Source organism: Palaemon carinicauda, chromosome 21 (assembly GCF_036898095.1).
Source record: "Palaemon carinicauda isolate YSFRI2023 chromosome 21, ASM3689809v2, whole genome shotgun sequence".
Lineage (NCBI taxonomy): Eukaryota > Metazoa > Arthropoda > Malacostraca > Decapoda > Palaemonidae > Palaemon > Palaemon carinicauda.
In genome coordinates this window covers 56375966-56399657 of record NC_090745.1, presented here as the reverse complement: position 1 = coordinate 56399657, position 23692 = coordinate 56375966, and the positions used below count along the sequence as shown (strand labels likewise).

Below are 23692 nucleotides of genomic sequence, written 5' to 3'. Positions count from 1 at the left end.
TAGCCTTTATTTAACGATGTGCACATTTAGCTAGGAAGTCATGTTCAAACTGTCCGGTTTAATCATTCGTGGCGTGTCCATTAACATAAGTTGTGTTCCCGTTCCCCTCTATCAAGTTTGAAATTTTATTGCCCGAGAGGAATGTGTTCAAAGTAGTGAGTAGAACTTTTGGTATTATTTCAGTCACCATTTTTACTTTCATTGGTTGATTAGTTATTTGATTAATGATTTACGATTTAATGGATTTGACCATTTTCTTGGCATTTTTTCATTTTTTATATGCCATGCGGTCTTTATTCAAATTTAAATTAGGTAGTTTTTTTCTGTTTTTTCCTGTGTCAGTTAGGTGAAAATTCCTGTTGTACTTTGTGGAAATAAACGCTATTTTTAGGTTAAAATTATTAACTGTTTTTAACTTGACCTTTACATTTTGAAATGACTAAATGAGTTATCACATGAGGTGAGGTATGACTTAAGGGTAAGTTTATATTTACGTCAATCTAAAGCTATCGGTGTCAATCCTTTATTGTAATGTTCTACGGTATTACCTCCCGGTGGTCCTTGGGACGTTTTGACTTTTACAGTACTGCTCCCCCTAACTCTTTGTGAAACTGTCGTTAATGTAACTGGTTCAGTCCAACCACACTTGATTGGGATTTACTATTCTGCGCCCTGGAGTAGCGTCTGAACATCAAGGTGATATCGGTGCCGACAGTCCCGGTATAGAATAATCTTTGGACTTAAACGTGTGTAGGGAAAGCAAACCGTCTTCGTTGCGGTTCTCTAGTTTGTCAAGTGTAAGAGTGTTGGCGCTCTATCCTTCAGGCTCGGGTCCGGAAATCAGAAACGGAGAGGCCTTTCCCGGAATTATTTCCCACAATATATATATATATATATATATATATATATATATATATATATATATATATATATATATATATATATATATATATATATATATATATATATATATATATATATATATATATATAATTTAAAAGATAGGATATAGAAAATTGAGGGGGCCAACCAGACGGCCATCTGAAAAACTGGGAGGCCCCTGGCCCTCACCCCCTCCCCCCTAACATCACCACTGGCCGTAGCTGGCGGTCCATTTTTTTAAAGAGAACAATTTTTTATTCTCTGAATTACTTTTTGCACTGTTTCGGGTCAAATTTATTGACTAATATTTTCATTATTATTGTGTCCTGGCTCAGTCATTTCATCTCATTTTTTATTCCATCGTTCAACTAGGATTGTTCATGTAGGCTACGTCTGTTCAGCGAAGGTAACATCCTTGCATTCTTTCGGTAACTTCTCTGCCGTTTCTTTAACGATTAAATGCAATTCTACTTTTTTATCTATTGGCATACTTTTTGTGATTTCTTGGCCTACTCGTGTAATTTATCCATTGAAATACTTCATTTGACCTACGGTATCTTACTTCTTTTTTAGTTCTTAAAATTCTTGCTTTGTTCTTTCTTGTATTCAAATTGTGTTGTTGATCATAATATAATTTTAGATCTCAACAGTTGATTTTTCTTCGTTTACTTGGCTAACATTATGTCAATTTGTGTGCTTAGGTGCGTGTGAAGAAGAGAAGAGAGCCTACCCTAGTGGTGTGTGTGGGAGGGGCATATTTGTTTTGATTTAAACGGAACTATCTGCTACGAACAACCGCGGTTTCAGTATACTCTCTCAGGAGAGTTACTTGGTGTAATGTTGAAATGTCGGAAACGTCAATAGTAGACTTATTGAATGTGCAAACGTTGAATTTGTCCCATATTGGTATACGTCAATCAATTTCTCGTGTTTATTATGAAGCCGAATACACCCAGAGTGCTCGTGATGCCGAGTCTGTAAAGTCGTTTAGGTGTGTTACATTAACTTTAAGGAACACTATTGGAATGTAAGTAGACTTGTTAATTGTTTGTTTTCTAGACGTGGTTGATTTGATCCTGTGCTTGGTGGGGCATATGCATACTGTAGGTTAGTCCATAGGCTCCCAATTGAATTAGACTCCGGTGATTAGTATTAATATTACAGGTTTTCTTCTTTGGTTAAACGTGATGTAATGCTGCTGCTGCCTTCATTTTGTATGAGAGTAGCACACAATTCTGGCTTGGCTATCGGGTGAAATATACCCAATGTAGAGTGAAGCTTGCAGAAGGTATCCAAGAATCACTGACCTAACTTATACGTGCTGAAATCATTGGGTTACCAGGCCTGCTGGGTATGCTCGCAAGGGAAACATTAATCCTTCCTATTGTCGTCAATTATATTTTATTGTATATACGAGTATGTTGGTTTAATTAACTAACAATACAATGAACAAGGGTTTGTGTGAAAAAAAAAGTCCAATTGTTTGTATGTTAGGGAAAATACCCATTACTTTCAAAAGTGTTGTAAGGACACCGCTCCCTTCGTCGTCCAGAAAATCAACAAACTGTTTATTTATTTGAGTTCTCTTTTCGCCACACCGTGGTTTCCCATGTATATGTATTCCGTTCTATCAGAGCTACATTTTGACATATGTATTATTTCATTACATGTTTCTGTTAACTCATAATTCGTATATTTGTAAGTGTAAGAAAACACATATATTTTGGCGGGCAATTCAATCTGATTTGGCGCCAGCGCCATCCTACCTTTCCGTCCGCTTCTTGTAATATACTCCCACGCACATTTGAATAAAGTATCAGTTGATCTTGGTGACGCTTGTCTCACTGTCCTTACAGTGTCAATTTTATTAATTTCTTACAGTATTTTTGTTAAGTCTTGAGTGCCCCTCCCCACCCCCCCAAAAAAATTACTCTATCTGTTATTGTTTCTCTTAACAGGTAACTGCAACAATATCCTACATGGAGTACACACAGTAGGGGGTAAAGTTTTACTGTATTACAGATTCTGATTCCGTTCAGAAAAATATATGTTTTCCTTTAGTAAATAATGTGATTTGACCCAATTTGACCTTCATTTCAACTGCAAACAAAAAGAACGACCAATTCCTCTAACTTTAAGTAGAGGAACTGGTTGCTGTTATTATGGATGAAATGAAGGTGAAAACCGGTTAAATCACGTTATTTCCTACAGGAAAACATATGTGTTCCGTAACCGAAATACAAACCATGCTATTTACATAGGGTATTACTTTCGGCGTAGCTGAAATGACGAGCCATTAGATTTTAACGAGGGTTAAACTACCCCCGCGCTAGTTAGCATGGGGGTAGGGGAGGGGTAGCTAGCTACCCCTCCCCCCCACACACTGGTGAGCTGCCTCTCTTCACTTTTGGCTCGGACGATGAGCAGACATCTCTGTCCCATCCTCGCATGGCAGCCATTAATGTTTTGTCTTTACTTAATTACTTACTTTTCTTATACCTAATATATATGTAAACATTCTTATGTTTATGTATATATTTGAGTATAGAAATACAGTAAGTTTCCTTTTCAGTGTTTGTGCTGTGTGTGTGTGTAGGAAGTCCACTCAATTGTACGACAACATCTCCATGTGGTTCCAGGCCCCCACGGTGACATTTCATGGGTTGCGATCTCTCCCTTGGTCCTTCGGTCTTCCCTTCGGCGGGCGCCGTGGGGAATCGTCATCGCTGGACTTTATTTATTAATCTGTTTCTCCATTGTTCCTCCTTCCCTACCGGGAACTTGGTCCTTTAGTGTAATGAACATGGGAGTTTAGTTTGACTACGGTCTCTCTCTCTCTCTCTTGAGGTCGTTCACCCTTTTATTACTACTACGTATTACGGTAGCTTCCTTCCTGTTGCGGGTTGAGTTGCTACTCCGTTTATTTTGTCTCAATTATTTTGAATCAAATCTAATTGTATTTGTTAACTTATCAGCTTCTGTGTAGAATGCTTCCCTTCGGGGTTCATTAGTTCTTACTATTAGTGAACTTTCTTAGATGAATTACATAATTATAATTGGTATAATTCTGTTTTTGTTACAGTTCTCCGCCTTCCCCCCCTTCCCGTGAGTGTCAGTGGGGGAGGAGGGCGCATTCCTGGTGCGTAATTCTTATGTTCTTTTCCCTCGGGGTTCCTCTTCGGAGTTCCCCCGGGGGAATAAATGTTAACTAATTATTTTATTTTCACAGTTAACTATCTAGTTTTTTCGTTGCCTAATGTGCCAATGAAGCAGAGCTGTCCTGTTTGGGCCTGGGAAGTCTGCTGTTGCCGCCTCCTCTACGACTTCGTCATGTGCGTGTTCCCTTCTCCTAGAAGTTCTCCAGTGACAACTGTCAGCTCCTTAGTTCATTTAAAACGCTCAGGAGGTTCGCCTCCATAGGTGGGTAACTTCCCTTCCGAGGGAGGTTCCCTTCCCAGGTATAAGTTTTTCCCCTTCATGGGGGGGGCAACTTCTCTTACCTTAATAATTCCTGGTTGGTTTTTTCCTGGTCCTTGGGCGGTTATGCTCTTGGTGCTGAGCGACCGCTTTTGTAACCATGCTCTAGGGGCTGAGCGGTTGCAAGGCTGGACCATGGAATTTGTGCGATTATGCTCTTGGTGCTGAGCGGTCGCACTTGCAGCTACGCTCAAGGGGCTGGCCAGCTGCAGGAGCACCTCTTCGGAGGGTTTCTCTTTATGGTCAGCTTGCTGATCCAACGGCCCTAAGGGGTACCTTCATCAGTTCTTCTGGTCTCTTCTACGTAGTGTTCTCCTCTCTCGTTCACGAGAAGGACACTCATAGAGACTTCTCTTCGGAGGACTCCCCTGCTGTTGTTGCTGATGTTGCTGAAGGCTCAGTTCCCCCCTCCGAACATCCTTCGAGGGGCCAGCTGAGTCCAACGGTCTCTCCTTCGAGTGTCTCTCCCCCTCGGGGGAGTTCACTAACAGACTCCTCTTTGGAGGACTGATGATTGTTCTCCTGTTTGTGGTCATCTTCATCTTCAGCCGCAGAGGATCCTCCTCGACGAGAACAGACCGTTACAGCTGCTTCGCTAGACCTTTCGGCAGATCGTTCGCGATCTCCGACACCTGCCAGACCTTCTTGTCTTCCATCTCCGTTCCTGACTCAGATGCGCAGTGGGGGCCACTCCACCCCGACGGGCACCGGTCCCTTCGGGGCAAAGGGCTTATTTCACAAGGTGAGAAAGTCCCTTAGTGGCAGGTTTTTACCTGTGCAACCTCGTTCTCCTGCGCGCTCGTGCGCAGTAGTTCGCAAATACTCTCCTGCTGTGGACCAGTCTTCTGCTGAATCAACACTCCAGCGATCTCCTGTAGCTGAGTCTTGCCGTAGATCTCCTGATCGCCAACGCTTCTGGGACCTTCTGGGCGGCTACGCGCCTTGTGCACCAACGGTTTCCTGAACGCCCACGATCGCCTGCTCGCCGTCGCACATCTGATCGCCCTTTTCTGATGTGCGCAATGCGCGCCAACGTTCGCCCTCGCGCCCACGATCTCCGGATCTGGGCGCAAGCAGGGAGATTATTTCTTTGCTGAACTCCACGTTCACCTGCTTGCCAGCGCACATCTGCGCCCCCTTTCCTGATGTGCGCAATACGCACCAACGTTCGCCCATGCACCCACGATCTTCGGATCTGGGCGCAGGCAAGGAGTTTATTCCTTCGCCTCCTTGCCGACGATCTCTCTGGTTCTGCACCCTCGCTGATATCTTTTGGCCACGCAACTACGCGCCTACGATTGCCCGGTTCCTGCCTTGTCGCACGCAATTCAAGAAGTTCCTACGCTAGCGCACAGGCGCTCACAGGTTCTTCTGTACTCGCAGTACCCTTCTGGAGTTTCGCGCTAAGCGCACCCACGCGCGGTTCCAGTTCCAGCGCGCCGACGCGCCAGCACGCTTCCACTTCACACCGCGCCGCCCAGGAGACACCTAAGCTAGCGCACGGGCGCTCACAGGCACCCCTGGGCTCTCCTTGCGCGCCAGCGATCTCCTAAGTGCCCGCGCGATTCTTCGCCTGCGCGCAAGCGTTTTCAACGCGCCAACGCTTCAATCGTCGTAGGTTTCCTACGAGCCAACGCGTTAACTCCTGTACGCGATCGGTTGCTACGCGCCATCGCTTGCCAACGTGCCATCGCTCGCCAACGCGCCCTCGCTCGCAAAGACGCGCCATCGCTCGCTTACGCGCCATCGGTCTCCCGGCCACCTGCGCTCGCCCTTGTGACCGCGCGCCCGCGCACATGTGCACCCATGTTCGCCCGCGCGCGAACCAACGGTTTTCCATCGCGCGAGCGCTAGCGCGATTTCGTCCGCGATTCCCGTCGGGTTTCGCAACACGGGCAACCTTGCGAGTCTTCTGGAGCGCGTACTTCCAGATCATTGTCGGCACGATCTCTCACCTGTAGACGCAAAGCAGCGCACGTGCAGGAGCAGGAAGAAGCTTCAGAGAGGTCTGGGCAACATTTTTCTCCTTCTTTTCAGGCAGGCCCCATCATCTCTACTCCTCAGGATCGTCCAATCCCCTTCCCTCCAGCGGGAGTCACTGACACTGCGTCTGTCAGCCGTCAGCAGAGGAGGTACTTCGAGATCATGGGGGAACCTGGTTTAGCCCTTCCTCTCCACCATTCCGTGGAAGGGGCTTACCAGGGAATTTTTCTCTCGAGAAATTCTCCGCCCGGCAGGTGACACTCTCGACTTCGGAGATCTTAAGCCAGGAGAAAGCCGCAGTGTGCGCCATGTAGGCCACTTCGTGGCTGGTCGTCTGGCTTCGATCTTTGGGCATCCTGTTGCGATCCGAGAATATGTCCAAGGAGAGTTCCAGGAAGGTCATGGAAACTTTCCTCCTCTCGGGCACGAACACCATCGTTTCCCGGCTCACCAAGTTTAGAACTTGTGGGCAAACTCGATGTTGAAGCATTGAGATGCAGTGACCGAGAGGTTCCTCTCGGAAGTCCCATCCATGGATGTCGGCAAGCTCAGACACTCTTCCATCCTTGGAAAGACCTTGTTTTGAGCCCAAGGACGGGGAACGGACAGCTGAGAGGTGGAGAAAGTCGAATCACGATTCGCTCCTCCAAAGGCGCTTACATCCAGACCCTACAAGCCTCCAGCGCCTCAACAACAACAGCCTCGTCAGCCTAGGACATCGGAACCGGCCCCGGCAGCTAAGACAAGGTGTCTAAACAGCAGCCCCCTCCTGTCAGAGACAAGAAGGGCGGGAAGTCCTGGGGAGGCAATAATCCTAGAGGGAGCGGTCGAGGCCGCAAACGCTAGGATTGGCAACCCCCCTGCATGGTCCCCAGTGGGGGGATGCCTAAGGTTGCGCGTTCAGGTAGCAGCAACTCGGGGCCGATTCCTGCACGATCTCCTTGAACAGCCAAGGATATCGCGTCCCATTACATCTCTACCTCCACTGACAGCGAATCCAGTGTCGCTGAGCTCCTATGCCATGGGATTGGCAAAGGGGCTAGCCCTTCGGGCAGAAGTCGAGACCATGCTCTAGAAGGATGCTCTCCAAAAGGTCATCGACGGCTCCCCCCCCCCGGCTTCTTCAGTCGACTCTTTCTTGTAAGAAAGCGTCTGAAGGCTGGAGACCTGTCATCGACCTCTCAGCCCTGAACAAGTTTGTCAAACAAACTTCGTTCAGCGTGGAACAGCAGAGTCGATCAGGCTTGTAGTGAGACCACAAGAATTCATGTGCACACTGGATCTAAAGGATGGGTACTTCCAGATCCCAATCCATGCGTCTTCCAGGAAGTACTTGAAATTCAGCCTAGACAACAAGATATACCAGTTCAAGGTGCTGTGTTTCGATCTCTCCACAGCACCACAGGTGTTCACCAGAATGTTCACCCTGATATCTTCATGGCCACACAGGAGCGGCATCCATCTCCTTCGCTTTCTGGATGACTGGCTAACCCAGGCATTCTCGGAATCGACCCTTCTTCGACACCGAGACAAGCTTCAGGGACTTTGCCAAGATCTAGGGATCATGGTAATTCTCGAGAAGTCTTCTCTGCTTCCATCTCAACAACTGGGATATCTAGGCATGATATTAGACTCCAATCCCCAAGCCTTCCCATCAGATGACAGGATAGCAAGGCTGAGGAGAGTCGCCGAACCTTTCCCCAGGCGAGGAGAGCTTCCAGCCCAATCTTGGTTACGCCTCCTAGGTCACCTTTCCTCCTTGACCAGGCTAGTTCCAAACGGCCGCCTCAGGATGAGATCCCTGCATTGGCGGCCCAAGTCCCGGTGGAATCAAGACAAAGATTCCCCGGACATTCTGGTCCCTTTGGGACCTGCGAAACGAATGGACCTGCAGTGGTAGTTGACCTACGGAAATCTTTGCAAGGGAATGAATCTTCTCGTCCTTCCCCCGCAGTTGATGCTGTCGTCAAAAGAATGGCGGGGTGGGGTGCACGTTCTGAATCAGGCCTATGGTCAGAACCAGAAGGGTACCTCCACATCAATCTGCTAGGAGTGAAGGCCATATTCTGGCCCTTCAACACTTCCAACAGACCCTGGCGAGTCACTCTGTGAACGACAACTCCACGGTAGTGGCTTTTTTCAACAAGCAGAGAGGTACCTTTTCATAATAGCTTGCTCATCTTTGCAGTAGAGATACTGAGATGAACCAAAGTCCACTCAATACCCTATCGGCTCGCTTCATTCCGGGCAAAGGAATGTGCTCTCCGACAGTCTGAGCAGGGCCTCACAGATAGAGAGTACCGAGTGGTCTTCGGCCCCCCCCCTGGTAGCCAACAAGTCCTGACCTTGTGGACCTGTTTGCGATAGCCTTGAATTTCAAGCTGCCGCTGTACTACTCCCCAGTCCCAGACCCCAATGCACTCTGGCAAGATGCCTTCCTACAATGGTGGGACAACATCTACGTCTTCCCACCGTTCTGTCTGTTGAGAAGGGGGCTCAACAAGACCAGACTATCGGTCAACCTGTCGATGACTGATAGCTCTGCTGCGGCATCATGCAGAGTGGTTCCCGGAACTTTTGCATCTCCTGACGGAACTCCTGAGAGAGCTTCCCCCACGACACGAGCTACTCAAACAACCACACTGCAACATCGACCACAAGCCGTAGCATCGCTTCGGCTTCACGCCTGGAGACCATCCAGCATCTGCTCACAGAGAGAGGCGTTCCGCAACAAGTTGCGGAGCGGATGTCTCGACACCTGCGAAAGTCATCCACAGGGGTCTACCAGGCAAAGTGAAGAGTCTTCTGTGGTTGGTGTCGTGGGAGAGGTACCTCTCCCCTTGATGCCACTATTCCAGCAATAGCGGAGTTATTATACAGTATATCGGCGGGAGGAAATGCGTCTTTCGCTCTCGGCGGTGGAAGCCTATCGCTCAGCCTTAAGCCTGGCCTTCAGGCTGAAAGGAATAGACATTTCCTCCTCGCTGGATCTTTCTTCCTCATACGAAACTACGAACTTACCTGCCCCCAGTCGGAAGTGAGACCTCCTCCGTGGAACATGGTTCGGGCTCTTAGGGCTCTTAAGAGATCTCCTTGCGAACCACTATGCCAGGCTTCTGATCGTCACCTTGTCTTGGAAGACGGTGCTCCTGCTCGCTCTGGCCTCGGCCAAGCGTGTCAGCGAACTTCATGGTCTCTCGTACGACGTCGCCCATTCAAGAGGATAGGTGGAGGTAACGTTCAGGTTCGTCCCTGAGTTGGTTACTAGACTCAAAATCTTGGAGTCCCGGACCTTCAGTTCGACTCCTTCAGGATTTCGAGTCTCCGTTCTGTAACAGATGACCCAGACCTTCTCCCACTATGCCCAGTAAGGAGTCGGAAGGGTTATCTTAAAGAACAGCTGCAGTTTGTCCTCACGTGCAAGCCCTGTTTGGGAGCACAGGGAGGACGGAGAGGAGGGTCATCAAAAATGCCTTTTCAGCCTGGAGTCAAAGGGTCATTCATCACGCCCTGAATCCAGACCCTCCTCCATCACGTCGCCTTAGAGCACACGATGTCAGAGGCATCGCAACGTCCCTGGCCTTCAAGAGGAACTACTCTGTGATGCAGGTGCTACAAGCTAGAGTCTGGAAGCGTCAAACGACCTTCACAGCCCACTACCTGCAGGACGTGACCCACAGGAGCCTCGATATGTTTTCTATCGGCCCTGTGGTGGCTACACAACAGCTGGTCTAACCTCAGGCTCCTTAATGGACAGGTAGCAGAAGGTTGAGGGCACTGTTACCCAGTTTTAGACTGCATGGATGAAAGAAGTATGTCTGGCCCTTACTTCTTTCTTCATCCTGCCCTCTCTTGGGGAAAGCAGCATCCTGGGTTCTCTGCATAGCTGACCTCAAACCTCTGCAAGTAAACCATGCTTCCTTGTGTTCCTAGTATTAAGTTAATACTGTCGCGTCCCCCATACCCTGACGAGTTGGTATTGGGAACGTCCTAGCCTAGAATTCCAGCTAAAGGACTTCCGGTCGACTTCCTAGGACAAGTCACACTTCTTCCCTCCACACACAAGCTTATGTAGGCCGTACGTTTCTTGCGTAGCAAGAAACTTGCGAGGTGCAGGGACTCTTTTTCTCGAGTGCTGCTCACTCGGATTCTGAATCCCCGGGTAAGCCAAAGCCTGTAAGGCTGGGGACTTTCCACCCTACCTAAGGGTAAGTCACCCTTTGTAAATAACGTGGTTTGTATTACGGTTACGGACACATACATATACCAAAGGCACTTCCCCCAATTTTGGGGGGTAGCCGACATCAACAAGAAACAAAACAAAGAAGGGGGACCTCTACTCTCTACGTTCCTCCAGCCAAACCAGGGACTCAGCCGAGTTCAGCTGGTACTGCTAGGGTGCCACAGCCCAACCTCCCACATTTCCACCACAGATGAAGCTTCATACTGCTGAGTCCCCTACTGCTGCTACCTCCGCGGTCATCTAAGGCACCAGAGGAAGCAGCAGGGCCTACCGGAACTGCGTCACAATCGCTCGCCATTCATTCCTATGAATGGCGAGCGGTTACGGAACAAATGACAAATTCGGAGATAATTTGTATTTTTCCTAACCATACAAACCTTAGCTATTTACACATACTGTATTTGCCCGCCAGCCCTGTCCCCCAAGACAAGTCCTACCTCTCTAAGTGAAGTGAGGCAGCTCACCAGTGTGGGGGGGAGGGGTAGCTAGCTACCCCTCCCCTACCCCCGTGCTAACTAGCGCGGGGGTAGTTTAACCCTCTTTAAAATCTAATGGCTCGTCATTTCAGCTACGCCGAAAGTAATACCCTATGTAAATAGCTAAGGTTTTTATGGTTTGGAAAAATACAAATTATCTCCGAATTTGTCATATTTTTTTGCTAAATGTTTAAATATAATGTCTTTTGTTACATATATTCTGTTAAAATGTTTAAATATAATGACTTGTTCAAATTCCGTGTCACTTCACTCACGTATGTACTGCGAACGCTAACATTAGCAACGTTACCAATGTTACACATCGTTACCAACGTTACGATATTAGCAATGCTACGGTAATATTAGCATGTGTATTTTAAAGCATTTTTCCTTATACCCTTTACACAATATATAAAAAGGTACAAAAAGGGTACAGAACCTAACCTAACCTAGAAGTTAATAACTTTAGCAACACTATATATAATGGTTCTTGTTCCGTCATTAGCTCGCTTACGTTCGCATGAAAATAAAACATCAAGCTCGTATGTACTGGCAAGCAGTAATGTTGAGCTGCGTACGCTAACAAAATAGTAAAACTACATAGGCTACATACATATACCAAGGCACTTCCCCCAATTTTGGGGGGTTAGCCGAGATCAAACGAAACGGAAAAGAGAAAAGGGCACCTTTCCTCTCTACGTTCCTCCCAGCCTGACAAGGGACTCAACCGAGTTTGGCTGGTACTGCTAGGGGTGCCACAGCCCACCCTCCCCTGTTATCCACCACAGATGAAGCGTCATAATGCTGAATCCCCTACTGCTCCTACCTCCGCGGTCTTCCAAGGCACCGGAGGAAGCAGCAGAGCCTACTGGAACTGCGTCACAATCGCTCGCCATTCATTCCTATTTCTAGCACGCTCTCTTGCCTCTTTCACATCTATCCTCTTATCACCCAGAGCTTTCTTCACTCCATCCATCCACCCAAACCTTGGCTTTGTTCCGTAACTGAAATACAAACCACGCTATTTACATGGGGTAATTACTTCGGCGTAGCTGAAATGACGAGCCATAAAAGTTTTAACGAGGGTTTACTACCCCGCCGCTAGTTAGCGGGGGGTAGGGAGGGTAGCTAGCTACCCCCCACCCCCTCACACACACCGGTGAATGCTTCACTTTAGTTTTGGCTCGGGAAGAGAACAGACTTGTCTGCTCTCTCCCTCGCTTTGACTGTCATATTTAATCTGTTTTTTGCTTTTTCTTTTTCAGTGTGTTTGAAGTTGGCCTCTACTACTATGCGTACATGCCTGACTTCCTGGCCGCCTTTGTGGGACCTTTATGTTGGCGGTCGACACCGATCCCCACACCTTATGTCCTCACTGTAGGGGCCAGCGGTGTGATAGTGGTAATGTGTGTATAGAATGTAGGGAGTGGTCTACCTCCCAGTGGGAGAGGTTTGCCCGGCGCCGGAAGAAAAGTCCAAAAAGGATCTTTCTCATTCAGAGGCTTCTTTGAAGAGAGAAAATTCAAGGACTTCTTCTTCCGTAGCCCTTTCCTCCTCCGAAGCTCCCCCTCGAGCGGTCTCTTCCGAGAGGCCGGCGAGTGGTAGCATAGACCGTATTGCTGTTGACCGATCCCGGGGCCGGGAGAGGTAGTCGCCTCCCATAGCGAGGCGGCTGCCCTTCCTCCGCCGGAGGAGGATTTGAATATGTCTAATAGTGATTTGTTTCAGCTTGGGACTTTCTTGGGGCTGCAGTGTTTGCCCTCCAAGGAAGACCGGTTTGACATGATCAAACTTGGTGCAGCTGTCAAACAATTAACAACTATAGCAGGGATAGCCCTCAGTCGGAAGTGAAACCTCCTCCATGGAACGTGGTTCGAGTTTTCAGGTCTCTGAAGAGAGCTTCCTACGAACCATTACGCCAGGCTTCTGATCGCCACCTTACCTAGAAGACGGTTTTCCTGCTAGCTTTGGCCTCGGCCAAGCAAGTCGGTGAGCTACATGTTCTCTCATACGACATTACCCATTCAAGGGGATGGGGGAGGTAACGTTCAGCTTCATCCCTGAGTTTGTTGCCAAGACTCAGAATCTGGGAGTGCCGGACCCTAGGTTCAACTTTTTCCAGGTTTCGAGTCTCCGTTCTGTAATAGATGACCCAGCCCATCTCCTACTGTGCTCAGTGAGGAGTCTGAGGTTGTATCTTAAAAGAACAGCTGCAGTTCGTCCCCAGGTGCGAGCCCTGTTCGTGAGCACCGGGAGGACGAAGAGGAGGGTCACCAAGAATACCATCTCGGCCTGGATTCGCAAGGTGATACATCTGGCCTTGAATCCTGACCCTCCTCCGTCACGTCACCCTAGAGCGCATGATGTCAGGGGCATAGCTACGTCCCTGGCCTTCAAGAAGAATTATTCAGTGACGCAGGTCCTTCATGCTGGGGTGTGGAAGCGTCAGACCACCTTCACGGCCCACTACCTGCAAGACCTGACACAGGAGGCTCGATACGTTCTCTATCGGCCCTGTGGTGGCTGCACAACAGCTGGTCTAACCTCAGGCTCCTTAATGGACAAGTAGCAGAAGGTTGAGGGCATTGTTACCCGGTTTTAGTCTGCGTGAATGAAAAGATCTGTCTGGCCCTTATTCTTTTCTTCATTCTCTCCTCCCTTGGAGAAAGCAGCATCCTGGGTTCTCTGCACAGCTGACCTCGAACCTCTGCAGGTAAACCATGCTCCCTTGTGTTCCTAGTATTAAAATGTAATACTGTCATGTCCCCATACCCTGACGAGGTGGTATTGGGAGAGTCCTTGCCTAGATTTCCATCTGAAGAACTCCAGGTCAACTTCCTAGGACGAGTCACTTCTCACCTTCACACACAGCTTATGTAGGCCGCAGCAGTTTCACAGCTGCCAGCGAGGAGTAGGGACCCCTTATTTCTTGAGTACTTACACACTCGAATCTGGGGTCCCCGGGCAAGCCAAAGCCAGGATGGCAGGGGACTTACCGCCCTTCCTAAGGGTTGAGTCACCCCATGTAAATAGCGTGGTTTGTATTTCAGTTACGGAACAAATAACAAATTCGTAGATAATTTGTATTTTTCCTAACTATACTAACCTTAGCTATTTACACATATGTGCCTGCCAGCCCTGTTCCCCGAGATAAGTCCTACCTCTAAGCAAAGTGAAGCATTCACCGGTGTGTGTGTGGGGGGTGGGGGGGGGGGTAGCCCCGCTAACTAGCGGCGGGGTAGTAAACCCTCGTTAAAACTTTTATGGCTCGTCATTTCAGCTACGCCGAAGTAATTACCCCATGTAGATAGCTAAGGTTTGTATAGTTAGGAAAAATACAAATTATCTACGAATTTGTCATTTCCTTTTATACTTCTCCCATCAAGTCTTGAAGTCATCACCTTCTTTAGCAGACGGCTATTCTCCATTCTCTCAACATGGCCAAACCACCTCAACACATTCATATCCACTCTAGCTGCTAACTTATTTCTTACACCCGTTCTCACCCTCACTACTTCGTTCCTAACCCTATCTACTCGAGATACACCTGCCATACTCCTTAGACATTTCATCTCAAACACATTCAATTTCTGTCTCTCCGTCACTTTCATTCCCCACAACTCCGATCCATACATCACAGTTGATGCAGTCACTTTCTCATACAGAACTCTCTTTACATTCATGCCCAACCCTCTATTTTTTTACTACTCCCTTAACTGCCCCCGACACTGCATCCTTCATTCACTCTCTGACATACATATGATTCCACTCCACCATTTGCTGCAACAACAGACCCCAAGTGTTTAAACTGATCCCCCTCCTCAAGTAACTCTCCATTCAACGTGACATTCAACCTCGCACCACCCTCCCTTCTCGTACATTTCATAACCTTACTCTTACCCACATTAACTCTCAAGCAGTCACCGGTGATAGCAGAGGTAGATCCTCTGTCTATCGTCGACGTCGTGGTGGCAGAGGCTTCAGACAGGTCTGGTCAAACCTCTGCGGCTCCTGATGCTGAAGGCTCTCCTCCCCCTTCCGTACATCCTTCGAAGGGGGAAGGGGGTCCCACGGTCTCTCCTGCGGCTAAGTCTCCCCCTCGGGGGAGCGCTCTGACTGAGACTCCTCTTCGTATGACTGATGATCCCGACGACCTCCCTCGTGGCCGCCTTCGCCGTAAGGCTCATCGTCCGCTTCGCCGCAAGGGCCTCCCGTCTCCCTATAAGGGTGTCAAGAGGCGCCTTTTCGAGTCTTCACCTCCTCCGTCCTCCGATGGGGACTCTCCTCGCCGGGAGCAGACTGTAGCAGCCGCGTCCTTAGACCTCTCCGGGCATCGTTCACGTTCTCCCACGCCTTCCAGACCTTCCACTTCCTGTGCAGATGGCCAGCAGTTTTCTAATCTCGTCAGCCGACGGGCACCAGTCCCTTTGGGGCAAAGGGATGTTGCCCACGGTGTGGGTGCTTCCCTTGCGTGTCAGGGTTCCCCTGCGCGTTCACGCGTAGTAGCGCACCAGCGCTCTCCTGCTCGTCAGCGCTCTCCTGATCGCCAGCGCTCTCCTGATCGCCAGCGCTCTCCTGATGGTCAACGCCCCACTGCTCACCAGCGCGCTCTTGTGGACAACGAACATCCTCCTGTTCCTGTTGCGCGCCCAGCGCGCCAACGGTCTCCTGAGCGCACTAGATCTCCTGCTCGTCAACGCACACCTGCGCTTCCAGTTCCTGATACTCGCCCTGTGCGCCCATTCTCGCCCACTCGCCCTAGAACTCCGGTTCGGGACATGGGCAAGGACTCAACTCCTCCTCGCCCTCGCAATCCTGCTCGTCAGCTTTCTCCTGCGCGTACATCCAGAGTTCTTGCACGCCCACGCGCCTCCTCTTCCCAAGCCCGTTCATGAGCGTTCGCCTTTGCGCGTCGCGCCGATAGCTCCTGCACAGTCTTCTACGCGTCGTCTTCCTGCTCGCCAGCGATCCCCAGCGCGCCAGTGATCTCAGACGCGTCAACGTTCTCCTGCTCGTCAGCGATCTCCTGCGCGTCAACGGTCACCAGCGCGTCAACGGTCACCAGCGCGTCAGCGCTCCCCTGAGCACCGGCGATCTCCAGACCGCCCTCGTGATCCATCGCCTGCGCGCAAGCGCTCTCCTACGTGTCAGCGCCTAGCGGATCTGGAGAGACATAGGTCTCCTGCGATCAGCTCGCCCACGCGCGGTCGCTTGCCTGTGCGTTCTACGCGCCATAGCTCGCCTATGCACCACCACGCGCCAGCGCTCGCCAACGCGCCATCAATCGCCGACTCGCCATCGCTCGCCCACGTGTCACAGGTCTCCAGGACACCATCGTTCCCTTCTCGGTCCCCTGGCCCTCAGCGGTCTCCTGAGCGCTCTCGTTCGCCCACACGCCAGCGCATTCACTCGCCCGCGCGCTCTCTTGCCTACACGCCCGCGCGCTCTCTTGCCTACACGCCCGCGCGCTCTCTTGCCTACACGCCCGCGCGCTCTCTTGCCTACACGCCCGCGCGTGATTGCTCCCGCACTCGTTTGTCTCCGCGCGATTGCGCGCCCGCGCTCCAAGGAGAGAAGTGGACTTTGTGGTGACTTCTCCCAGGGAGAAGTTGGTTCCTAAGAGGTCCGTCAGGAAGGCTCCGTCCCCTTTGCAGTCGTTTTCTCCTTCTCCCGTAGACGAGGCCTTTCCGTCCTCAGGAGAGTCCAGCGAGGTGGCGGTCTCCCCCTCGGCACCAAGGCGGGAGTCACCTCCTCGTGGAGGAGAATCGTCTCGCATGGAAGGTGCCTACCAGCCCTCTTTGCTGGAGTCTTGTATCCCGCCCAGGAGGGAACCCAAGGACTCCAAAACGATTCCGAAGTCTTCTTCACGAATTCGTCAGGAACAAGCTAGACCCCGGGAGAACGTCCACGTGTCTCCCCAGGAAGAGCTTCTGGGGACAGGAGACTTAGCTGCCAGTCCGCAGGGAGGAGAGCAGCATTTGGCAGGTCTTGGGCCTGATTAGACAGCTCAACGGGTTCATGGACCCTGTGATCGCCCCGCGTGAAGGCAAGGACACGGTCCTGGAGCAGGTCTATGGAACTCAGAAGCCCCCAAAGGCCAGCGCGGCTCTGCCCTGGTCCCAGGGGGTGAAGAGTGCCAGAGCCAGTGCCAACGCTCAGCTCGCAGTACTCGCCTCCTCCAGTCGTTCCTCTGCCGGGAACAAACTCCTCCCACTTCCTCGTCTCCAGCAGAGGAGGTATTTTGAGATCATGGGGGAGTCTAGCCTCGCTCTTCCCCTCCACCATTCGGTGAAAGAGCTTACTAGGGGAGTTCCTCTTGAGAAGCTCTCCGCCCGGCAGGTGACGTTCTCGGCGTCGGAGGTCCTGAGCCACGAGAAGGTTGCGAAGTGTGCCATGCAGGCCACTTCGTGGCTGGATGTCTGGCTAGGTTCTCTGGGCATCCTATTGCGCTCCGAGGATCTGTCTAAGGAGAGCAATAGGAAGGCCCTGGAGACCTTCCTCCTCTCTGGCACTCGCCCCATTGAGTTCCTGGCACATCAGGTTACCAACCTGTAGGCCAACTCTGTGCTGAAGCGTCGTGATGCGGTGACCGAAAAGATCCATCCGAAGGGCCCTGCCGTGGATATCTGGAGGCTCAGACACTCCTCCCTCCTTGGGGGAAATTTGTTTGAGCCCCAAGATATGGAACGAACAGCTGAGAGGTGGAGGAAGTCTAGCCAGGACTCCCTCCTCCAAAGGGCCCTTGCATCTCGGCCCTACAAGCCTCCAGCTCCGCTGCAACACCAGCAGCAGCCTCGCAAGACACCGAAGCAGGCGCCGGCAGCTAAGAAATTGGTGTCTAAGCCCCAGCCCTTTCCTGCCAAGGACAAGAGGGGCGGTAAGTCCTGCGGGGGAGGCAAGACTCCTAGAGGAAGCGGCCGCGGCCGCAAATGCTAGGAGTGGCAGTCCCCCCGCGTGTCCACCTGTGGAGGGATGCCTTCAAAGTTGCGTGCACAGATGGCAGCAATGTGGGGCCGATGCTTGGACGGTCTCCGTGATCGGCCAAGGGTATCGCGTCCCATTCACGACATCTCAACCTCCCCTGACAGCAGATCCAGTGTCGTTGAGCTCTTATGCCATGGGATCGGCAAAGGGGCTAGCCCTTCGGGCAGAAGTCGAGACCATGCTCAAGAAGGATGCTCTCCAGGAGGTCGTCGACGGCTCCCCAGGCTTCTTCAGTCGACTCTTTCTTGTAAAGAAGGCATCTGGAGGCTGGAGACCTGTCATCGACCTCTCAGCTCTGAACAAGTTTGTCAAGCAAACTCCATTCAGCATGGAGACAGCGGACACGGTCAGACTTGCGGTGAGACCACAAGACCTCATGTGCACACTGGTTCTGAAGGACACGTACTTCCAGATCCCAATCCATCCGTCTTCCAGGAAGTACTTGAGATTCAGCCTAGACAGCAAGACCTATCAGTTCAAGATGCTGTGCTTCGGTCTCTCCGCCAGAGTGTTTACCCTGATTTTGTCTTGGGCGCAAAGGAACGGCATTGGTCTCCTCCGATATCTGGACGACTGGCTGATCCAAGCAGACTCGGAGTCGACCCTTCTTCGACACCGAGACAGGCTTCTGGGACTTTGCCAAGATCTGGGGATCTTGGTAAATCTCGAGAAGTCCTCTCTGCAGCCGTCCCAACGACTGTTTTATCTAGTCATGTTGTTAGACACCAATCTCCACAAAGCCTTTTCATCAGACGACAGGATAGCAAGGCTGAGGAGGGTGGCGGAACCCTTCCTCAGGCGGGAAGAGCTTTCTGCCCAATCGTGGTTGCGTCTCTTAGGTCACCTGGCCTCCCTGTCTTGTCTGGTTCCAAACGGCCGTCTCAGGATGAGATCCCTGCAGTGGCGGCTCAAGTCCCGGTGGAATCAAGGATCCGATTCCCTGGACTTTCTGGTCCCGATAGGACCCTCGGAACAGGCGGACCTGTGGTGGTGGCTGGTTGACGAGAACCTGCGAAAGGGAGTGGATCTTCTCGTCCTCCCCCCGGAATTGACACTGTTTTTGGACACGTCAAAAGAAGGGTGGGGGGCTCACATTCTGAACCAGAGGACCTCAGGCCTTTGGTCAGAATCAGAAAAGTGCCTGTACATCAACCTGCTAGAAATGAAGGCCGTATTCCTGGCTCTTCAACGGTTCCAACGGACCCTGGCGGGTCACTCCGTGGTGGTGATGAGCGACAACACCACGGTAGTGGCTTATATCAACAAGCAGGGAGGTACTTTTTCGCATCAGCTATCCCATCTTGCAGTAGAGATTCTGAGGTGGACCGAAGTCCACTCGTTAACACTATCAGCTCGCTTCATTCCTGGCAAGAGGAATGTGCTCGCCGACAGTCTGAGCAGGGCGTCGCAGATAGTGATTACCGAGTGGTCTTTGGATCCTCAGATAGCCAACAAAGTCCTGACTTTGTGGGGTTCCCCGACGGTGGATCTGTTCGCGACAGCTTTGAATTTCAAACTGCCGCTGTACTGCTCCCCAGTCCCGGACCCCAAGGCACTCTGGCAAGATGCTTTCCAATAACGGTCTTTCCACAGTTCTGTCTGATGAGAAGGGTGCTCAATAGGACCAGACTATCGGTCAACTTGTCGATGACTCATAGCTCCGCTATGGCATCACGCGGAATGGTTCCCGGACCTTCTGCAGCTCCTGACGGAGCTCCCGAGAGAGCTTTCCCCACGACACGAGCTACTCAGACAGCCCCATTGCAACATCTTCCACAAAGCTGTAGCCTCGCTTGGTATCACGCGTGGAGACTGTCCAGCGTCTCCTCACGGAGAGAGGCTTTTCGCAACAGGTTGCAGAGAGAATGTCTCGGCACCTGCGAAAGTCCTCTGAGGGAGTCTACTAGGCAAAGTGGAGAGTTTTCTGTGGTTGGTGTCGTGGGAGGGGTATCTCTCCACTCGATGCCACTATTCCAGCAATAGCGGAGTTTCTCGTTTATTTGCGGGAGGAAATGCGCCTTTCGGTCTCAGCGGTGAAAGGCTATCGCTCAGCCTTGAGCTTGGCTTTTAGGCTGAAAGGAGTGGACATTTCTTCCTCGTTGGAACTCTCTTTACTCATACGTAGCTATGAGCTTACCTGCCCTCAGTCGGAAGTGAGACCACCTCCATGGAACGTGGTTCGGGTTCTCAGGCCTCTTAAGAGACCTCCCTTCGAACCATTACTCCAGGCCTCTGATCGCCACCTGTCTTGGAAGACGGCTTTCCTGCTCGCGTTGGCCTCTGCCAAACGAGTTAGTGAACTTCATGGTCTTTCGTAAGACGTCGCCTATTCAAGGGGATTGGGGGAGGTAACGTTCAGGTTCGTCCCTGAGTTTGTTGCCAAGACTCAGAACCCTGGAGTGCCGGACCCACGGTTCGACTCTTTCAGTGTCACGAGTCTCCGTTTTGTAACAAGCGACCCAGACCAGCTGGTATTATGCCCAGTGAGGAGTCTGAGGTGTTACTTGAAGAGAACAGCTGCAGTTCGTCCTCAGGTGCAAGCATTGTTTGTTAGCACAGGCAGGACGAAGAGGAGGGTCACCAAGAACACCATCTCGGCTTGGATTTGAAGGGTTATCCATCACGCCTTGAATCCGGACCCTCCTCCGTCACGTCGCCCTAGGGCACACGACGTCAGGGGCATCGCTACGTCCCTGACCTTCAAGAGAAACTTCTCTGTTACGCAGGTGCTTCAAGCTGGGGTCTGGAAGCGTCAGACGACCTTCACGGCCCACTACCTGCAGGACGTGACCCACAGGAGCCTCGATACTTTTTCTATCGGCCCTGTGGTGGCTGCACAACAGCTGGTCTAGCCTCAGGCTCCTTTATGAACAGGTAGCAGTAGGTTGAGGGCGTTGTTACCCGGTTTTAGTCTGCGTGAATGAAAGAGTATGTCTGGCCCTTACTTCTTTCTTCATCCTCCCCTCTCTTGGGGAAGCAGCATCCTGGTCTCTGCATAGCTGACCTCAACCTCTGCAGATAAACCATGCTTCCTTGTGCTCCTAGTATTAAGCTTAATACTGTCGCGTCCCCCATACCCTGACGAGGTGGTATTGGGAACGTCCTATCCTGGATTCCTATCTAAAGGTCTCAAGGTCAACTTCATAGGACGAGTCACGCTCTTTCCTCCACACACAACTTATGTAGGCCACACGTTCCTTGCGGAGCAAGGAACGTGTGAGGTGCAGGGACTCCTTTTCTCGAGTGCTACTCACTTGGAGTTTGAGTCCCCGGGTAAAGCCAAAGTCAGTAAGGCTGGGGACTTTCCACCCTTCCTAAGGGGTAAGTCACCCAATGTAAATAGTGTAGTTTGTATTTCGGTTACGGAACAAATGACAAATTCAGAGATAATTTGTATTTTTCCTAACCGTACAAACCTTAGCTATTTACACATATTTGCCCGCCAGCCCTGTCCCCCAAGTCAAGTCCTACCTCTAAGTGAAGTGAAGCAAATCACCGGTGTGTGGGGGGGGGAGGGGTAGCAAGCTACCCCTTCCCCTACCCCCGCTAACTAGCGCAGGGGTAGTTAACCCTCTTTAAAATCTATTGGCTCATCAATTTCAGCTACGCCGAAAGTAAACCCAATGTAAATAGCTAAGGTTTGTATAGTTAGGAAAAATACAAATTATCTCCGAATTTGTCATTTTAGGTGTACAGGTAACAATACACCTTCACTGATCCAAATTCTTTACATACAGTACCGTAACTTTTGTACAGTAGTAAAGAAAACGGACCGTTTTCTTAGGGCTTGGAGGGGATAACTAGGCTATAACTACATTATTGAATAATCTCATGGTGGTTTCTGGAATGGATTAGGCTGTTTTTAACGGTTGGGTTGATTATTGAATGATAGAAATGGCTGCATTGCATGTTTATTACTACAGTTTAGCGTGTTTATGAAAGAAAAGGTGTCTTTTCGTAAGGCTTGGAACGGATTAGGCTATTTGCATGTAAAACGCGACTCAGGATATGAAAAAATCAGCATACGAAACCGTATCCTGAACGGATTACTTTCGTATGATGAGGCATCACTGTATATATAGAAACATTCTTTATGTTTATGTATATACAGTATTTGTGTATAAGAATGTAGTAAGTTTTCTTTTCAGTGTTTGTGCTGTGTGTGTGATGTACGACAACGACACTTGCGTAGTGCAAGGCCACTTCGTGGGGAACGACCTCTCCCTCTTAGTCCATTGGTCTTCCCTTCGGCATATCCGTTATCTCGGCCGCCGCAGGGAATCGCCATCGCTGGACTCTCTTCATTCATCTATTATCTTCGCTGTTTCTCTTTTCCTACGGGAAACTTGGATTCTCAGCGAAGGGAATGCGGGCGTTTTAGATTGACTATGGTCTCTCTACTCGAGGTCGTTCACCCCTTACTACAACTACGTACTATTACGGAAGCTCCCTTCCCGTTGCGGGTTAGGTTGCTATTCCGTATATTTGTCTCAATTATTTTTTATGAAATCTAATTGTATTTTTAACTTTTCAGCTTTTTCCGTGGGGAACACTTTCCTTCGGGGGGTCAGTGGTTCTCACTATTAGTGAACATTCTTAGATGATTTAGATAATTATAATTCTGTTTGTTCCGTAACTGGTATACAAACCACGCTATTTAAAGTGGGTAATTACTTTCGGCGTAGCTGAAAGGACGAGCCATAGAAATTTAATGAGGGATTACTACCCCATCGCTAGTTAGCAGGGGGTAGGGAGGGTAGCTTGTAAGCCCTCTTTGCTTACGGCTCGGGTGCTAGACGGATGTGTCCGCTGTCACCCTTGCCTACACGACAGCCATTAATCATTGCTTTTGCTTTTTCTTTTCTAGAGTGTTGCGAAGTTGGCCTCTACAAAGCGGAAGTACCCTGGGTTACCTGACCGCCCTTGTGGGACCTTCATGTCTTCTATCAAAATGGATCCACACACCTTATGCCCTTGTTGTAGGGGTCAACGGTGTGAGAGTGATAACGTAAGTATGAAATGTAGGGAGTGGCCTACCTCCCAGTGGGAGAAGTTTTCCCGGCGCCGGAAGAAGTCCAAACGGGATATTTCTCTTTCAAAGACTTCTTTTAAGAAGGAAAATCCTAAGGACTCTTCTTCCGTAGCCAAACCCTCCTCCAAAGCTCCCACTCGGTCGGCTTCTCGCGAGAGGCCGTCGAGTGGTAGCGTAGCCCGTACTGTTGTTGACCGATCTCGGGGTTTGGGAGAGGGAGTTGCCTCCCATAGCGAGGCAGCTCCTCCTCCTCCCCCGGGGGAGGATTTAATTATTTCTCCTGATGTGAATAATGATGATCTTATGCAGCTTTGGGCTTCCTTGGGGCTTCAGGGTTCGCCCTCCAAGGAAGCCCTGTTTGACATGATCAGGTTGGGAGCAGCTGTCAAACAGTCACCGGCAGTAGCAGAGGTTGACCCTCTGTCTATTGTCGAGGCTGTTGGGGCAGACGCTTCCAATGAGAGTGTTCAAACCCCTGCTCCTGTTGTAGCTGAAGGCTTAGCTCCCCCTCCGAACATCCTTCGAGGAAGGAACTAAGTCCAACGGTCTCTCCTGAGGATGATTCTCTCCCCCCCCCCCGGGGGAGTTCACTGACAGAGACTCCTCTTCGGAGGA

At 50.4% G+C, this 23692-nt stretch overlaps 1 long non-coding RNA gene across 1 annotated transcript in view; it reads left to right on the top strand.

The window, feature by feature from the left end:
• Positions 1-1501: 1501 nt before the first annotated feature.
• Positions 1502-23692, top strand: part of LOC137614673 (uncharacterized) — a 94868-nt gene continuing 72677 nt past the window's right edge. Inside the window, exon 1 of the long non-coding RNA XR_011039124.1 lies at positions 1502-1909. This is a non-coding gene — a long non-coding RNA (uncharacterized lncRNA). The remainder of the gene's footprint in view (positions 1910-23692) is intronic.